Below are 6,371 nucleotides of genomic sequence, written 5' to 3'. Positions count from 1 at the left end.
TCTAAAGGAAAGAAAATGAGCGTCATTAACTAAAATAGTATGATAGACGTCACCACCGCTGTTTTCGACTGACCGCAGCTCATTCAGCCATAGAACAGGTAATTTCAGGCTGCAATTCGCCTGCGGCTTGCAGACAGATTGCTAGGGCTCAGCGCCTGGGTGCTTCTTAGAAACTGATCTTATCGGAGTGAATACCCAGCGCGGAGCGGCTGTTGAGCCCGCGGAGGCTGCTTCTTGGACCCTGCGCCTACCAGAGCATACAACAAGCACTAAGCAGCCGAATTACGGCTCCCGGAACTGAGCCCGCGGGGACTGCTTCTTGGAGCTTACATTTATAGGAGCTTACACCGAGCACGGAGTGGCCGAGTTCCGGCTCCCGGAACTTCCCTGGCCCGGGGCTAGGAGCCCGCGGAAACTGCTTCTCGGTCCGGGTCCTGCTGAGGGCCGGTCAGGACTCACCCGGTGCTTTGGTTGCCCGGCAAGGGGAACGAAATGCTGCCATTCGCATAGGATACCAACATGGCAGAGATCTGATGTCTGCAGAAAGCGGCGGAGGAGGGAACTTCATCAATACCAGTGGTGACATAAGCAGTTGGTCTCCTGGTAGGGGGGGTGAGGCACAGTCACCCGAGTCTCCTCAATTTGTCGTCGAGCCAGAGGGAAGGAGCCGGGCCGCCGCCAGCGCCCGGAGCAGGCCCAGCGGCTTGCCAGCGTGGTGACCGGGTGACCCCAATTGGAGAGGGGGCGGAGCGGAGCCACCACCCGCAACCGCAAGGTGGGCAGACCCGCGACCCAGTGGTACATGGGCGTGGTAGGAGGGGCAGGGCAGAGCCGCGGTTCGCGCTGTGACGAATGAGCGTGCAAGGTAAACAGACCTGTGACAGCCTGGCGGGTCAGGCCCAGTGGCCTGCCAGTGTGGTACACACGTCACCCCAACTGGAGTAGGGGCAGAGCAGATCCTTCTCCCACGCCCGGATCAGGCCCTGCCGGTGTGGTGGTCACGTGACCCCAATCGGGGGCGGAGCAGAACCGCCACCCGTGCCCGCAGGGTGAGCAGACCAGTGATCAACCTGTAGATCAGGCCCAGGGGTCCGCAGGCGTGGTAGGAGGGGCAGGGCAGATCCACCGCCCGCGCCTCCAAGGTAGGCAGACCTACAACAGACCTGCGGATCAGGCCCAGGAGCCTGCCGGCGTGGTACAAACACCACCCTAATTGGAGTAGTGGCAGAGCAGAGTCACCGCCCGTGCCAGGAACAGGCCCAGTGTCCTGCAGGCGGGGTAGTCACGACACCCCAATTGGAGTAGGGGCAGAGCAGAGCCTTCACCCGTGCCCGAAAGGTGGGCAGATCTGCGACCGACCAGCGGGACAGGCCCAGTGGCCTGCCGATACGACAGACACGTCACCCCATTTGCAGTAGGGGCAGAGTAGAGCCGCCGCCCGCGCCTGCAGGGTAGGCAAACCTGCAACCGACCGGCGGATCAGGCCCAGTGGCCTGCCGGCGTGGTACACTCGTCACCCCAATTGGAGTAGGGGCAGAACAGAGCTGCCGCCAGCTCCCAGAACAGGCCCAGTGACCTGCCGGCGTGGTAGCCACGACACCCCAATTGGAATAAGAAGAGAGCAGAGCCGCCGCCCGCACCTGCAGGAAAGATACGCAAGCAGTATGAAAAGACAAGGAAAGAAAGGACCACAAGCAATGCAGGTCAACGCAACTTTAGAAGAGGTAACAGCTGCAGCAGATGGAATGTCAGATAAAGAATTCAGGATACACATGCTTCAGATGATCTGGAGTATCAAGGAAGACATTAAACAGCAAAATCAGACAATGAAAGATCACTTCGACAACGAATTACGCAAACAAATCCAGGAAGCAAAGGATCAACTATACAGGGAGATAGAGGTTATAAAAAACAAACAAACAGAAATCCTAGAAATGCAGGAAGCAATAAACCAACTTAAAAACTCAATGGAGAATACTACCAGCAGAGTAGAACACTTAGAAGATAGAACATCAGACAATGAAGACAAAGTATTTCAACTGGAAAAGAACATAGACAGCTCAGCAAGACTGTTAAGAAACCATGAGCAGAACATCCAAGAAATATGGGATAACATTAAGAGATCAAATTTAAGAGTCATTGGGATACAGGAAGGTACAGAGCTCCAAACCAAAGGAATGAGAAGTCTATTCAATGAAATAACACAAGAAAACTTCCCAGACTTGAAGAATGAGACAGAATCCCAAATCCTAGAAGCCTACAGGACGCCGAATGTGCAAAATCATAAGAGATCCACACCTAGACACATTATAATGAAGATGCCCAACATTCAGAATAAGGAGAGAATTTTAAAAGCTACAAGAGAAAGGAAGCAGATTACATTTAGGGGTAAGCCAATCAGGATAACAGCTGATCTGTCAACACAGACTCTGAAAGCTAGAAGATCCTGGAATAACATATTTCAAACACTGAAAGAAAATGGGTTCCAACCAAGAATTGTGTATCCAGCGAAATTAAGCTTCAGGATGGAGGATGAAATTAAAACCTTCCACGATAAACAAAAGTTTAAAGAATTCGCAGCTAGAAAACCATCTCTTCAAAACATCCTCGCCAAAGCATTACAGGAAGAGGAAATGGAAAATAACAATGAAAACCAACAGTGGGAGGTAGGACAGTAAAGGGGGGGGGATAATCAAAGAGGAAAACAAACCATGTTTAGTAACAGAAATAAACAAATATGGCTGGAAGAACAACCCATATCTCAATAATAACCCTAAATGTTAATGGCTTAAACTCACCAATTAAGAGACACAGGCTAGTAGAATGGATCACAAAACAAGACCCAACAATATGCTGCCTACAGGAGACGCATTTGATAGGAAAGGACATACATAGGCTGAAGGTGAAAGGTTGGGAAAAATCATATCACTCATATGGACTTCGGAAACAAGCAGGAGTGTCCATACTCATATCAAATAAAATAGATTTCAAGCCAAAGTTAATCAAAAGAGATAAAGAGGGACACTACATACTGCTTAAGGGAACCATACACCAACAAGACATAACAATCATAAATATTTATGCCCCAAACAATGGTGCAGCTATATTCGTCAAACAAACTCTTCTCAAGTTCAAGAGTCTAATAGACCACCATACCATAATCATGGGAGACTTCAACACACCTCTCTCGCCACTGGACAGATCTTCCAAACAAAAGTTGAATAAGGAAACTATAGAACTCAATAACACTATTAATAACCTAGACCTAATTGACATATATAGAATATACCACCCAACATCAAGCAGTTACACTTTTTTCTCAGCAGCACATGGATCCTTCTCAAAAATAGATCATATATTATGTCACAGGGCAACTCTTAGACAATATAAAGGAGTAGAGATAATACCATGCATCTTATCTGATCATAATGGAATGAAACTGAAAATCAACGATAAAAGAAGGAAGGAAAAAGCATACATCACTTGGAGAATGAACAATAGGTTACTGAACGATCAATGGGTTATAGAAGACATCAAGAAGGAAATCAAAAAATTCTTAGAGATAAATGAAAACACAGACACAACATATCGGAATCTATGGGACACATTGAAAGCAGTTCTAAGAGGAAAATTCATTGCTTGGAGTTCATTCCTTAAAAAAAGAAAAAACCAACAAATAAATGATCTCATACTTCATCTCAAAATCCTGGAAAATGAAGAGCAAAACAACAGCAAAAGAAGTAGAAGGCAAGAAATAATTAAAATCAGAGCTGAAATTAATAAAATCGAAACAAAAGAAACAATTGAAAAAATTGACAAAACTAAAAGTTGGTTCTTTGAAAAAATAAACAAAATCGACAGACCCTTAGCGATGCTAGCGAAGAGAAGAAGAGAGAGAACTCAAATTACTAGCATACGGGATGAAAAAGGCAATATCACAACAGACACTTCAGAAATACAGAAGATAATCAAAAACTATTTTGAATCCTTATACTCCAATAAATTAGAAGATAGTGAAGGCATAGATAAATTTCTTAAGTCATATGATCTGCCCAGATTGAGTCAGGAGGATATAGAAAACCTAAACAGACCAATATCAATTGAGGAAATAGAAGAAACCATAAAAAGACTACCAACTAAGAAAAGCCCAGGTCCAGATGGGTATACAGCAGAATTTTACAAAACCTTTAAAGAAGAACTAATACCAATACTTTTCAAGCTACTTCAGGAAATAGAAAAGGAGGGAGAACTTCCAAATTCATTCTATGAGGCCAACATCACCCTGATACCTAAACCAGACAAAGACACTTCAAAGAAAGAAAACTACAGACCAATATCTCTAATGAACCTAGATGCAAAAATCCTCAATAAAATTCTGGCGAATCGGATACAAAAACATATCAAAAAAATTGTACACCATGATCAAGTAGGATTCATCCCTGGGATGCAAGGCTGGTTCAATATACGGAAATCAATAAATGTTATTCACCACATCAATAGACTTAAAAATAAGAACCATATGATCATCTCGATAGATGCGGAAAAAGCATTTGACAAAGTACAGCATCCCTTTATGTTCAAAACTCTAGAAAAACTAGGGATAACAGGAACATACCTCAATATTGTAAAAGCAATCTATGCTAAGCCTCAGGCTAGCATCATTCTGAATGGAGAAAAACTGAAGGCATTCCCTCTAAAATCTGGAACTAGACAGGGATGCCCTCTCTCTCCACTTCTGTTCAACATAGTTCTCGAAACACTGGCCAGAGCAATTAGACAGACGAAAGAAATTAAAGGCATAAAAATAGGAAAAGAAGAACTTAAATTATCACTATTTGCAGATGATATGATTCTATACCTAGCAGACCCAAAAGGCTCTACAAAGAAACTATTAGAGCTAATAAATGAATTCAGCAAAGTGGCAGGATATAAAATCAACACACATAAAGCAAAGGCATTCCTGTATATCAGCGACAAATCCTCTGAATTGGAAATGAGGACAACCACTCCATTCACAATATCTTCAAAAAAAATAAAATACTTGGGAATCAACCTAACAAAAGAGGTGAAAGACTTATACAATGAAAACTACAGAACCCTAAAGAGAGAAATAGAAGAAGATCTTAGAAGATGGAAAAATATACCCTGTTCATGGATAGGCAGAACTAACATCATCAAAATGGCGATATTACCAAAAGTTCTCTATAGGTTTAATGCAATGCCAATCAAAATCCCAACGGCATTTCTTGTAGAAATAGAGAAAGCAATCATGAAATTCATATGGAAAAATAAAAGACCCAGAATAGCAAAAACAATGCTAAGCAGGAAGTGTGAATCAGGCGGTATAGCGATACCAGACTTCAAACTATACTACAGAGCAATAGTAACAAAAACAGCATGGTACTGGTACCAAAACAGGCGGGTGGACCAATGGTACAGAATAGAGGACACAGAAACCAATCCACAAAACTACAACTATCTTATATTTGATAAAGGGGCTAAAAGCATGCAATGGAGGAAGGATAGCATCTTCAACAAATGGTGCTGGGAAAACTGGAAATCCATATGCAACAAAATGAAACTAAATCCCTTTCTCTCGCCATGCACAAAAGTGAATTCAAAATGGATCAAGGAGCTTGATATCAAATCAGAGACGCGCCGTCTGATAGAAGAAAAAGTTGGCTACGATCTACAGTCGGTGGGGTCGGGCTCCAAATTCCTTAATAGGACACCCATAGCACAAAAGTTAATAACTAGAATCAACAAATGGGACTTACTCAAACTAAAAAGTTTTTTCTCAGCAAAAGAAACAATAAGAGAGGTAAATAGGGAGCCTACACCCTGGGAACAAATCTTTACTCCTCACACTTCAGATAGAGCCCTAATATCCAGAGTATACAAAGAACTCAAAAAATTAGACAATAAGAAAACAAACAACCCAATCAACAAATGGGCCAAGGACCTGAACAGACACTTCTCAGAGGAGGACATACAGTCAATCAACAAGTACATGAAAAAATGCTCAACATCTCTAGCTGTCAGAGAAATGCAAATCAAAACCACCCTAAGATACCATCTCACTCCATTAAGATTGTCAGCCATTAGGAAGTCAAACAACAACAAGTGCTGGCGAGGATGTGGGGAAAAGGGTACACTTGTACATTGCTGGTGGGACTGCAGATTGGTGCAGCCAATTTGGAAAGCAGTATGGAGATTTCTTGGAAAACTGGGAATGGAGCCACCATTTGACCCAGCTATTCCCCTTCTTGGTCTATTCCCTAAAGACCTAAAAAGAGCATGCTACAGGGACACTGCTACATCGATGTTCATAGCAGCACAGTTCACAATAGCAAGACTGTGGAACCAACCTA

The sequence above is a fragment of the Marmota flaviventris genome, chromosome 9, assembly GCF_047511675.1.
Source record: "Marmota flaviventris isolate mMarFla1 chromosome 9, mMarFla1.hap1, whole genome shotgun sequence".
In the NCBI taxonomy this organism is placed as follows: Eukaryota; Metazoa; Chordata; class Mammalia; order Rodentia; family Sciuridae; genus Marmota; species Marmota flaviventris.
Note: the sequence above shows the minus strand (reverse complement) of the source record.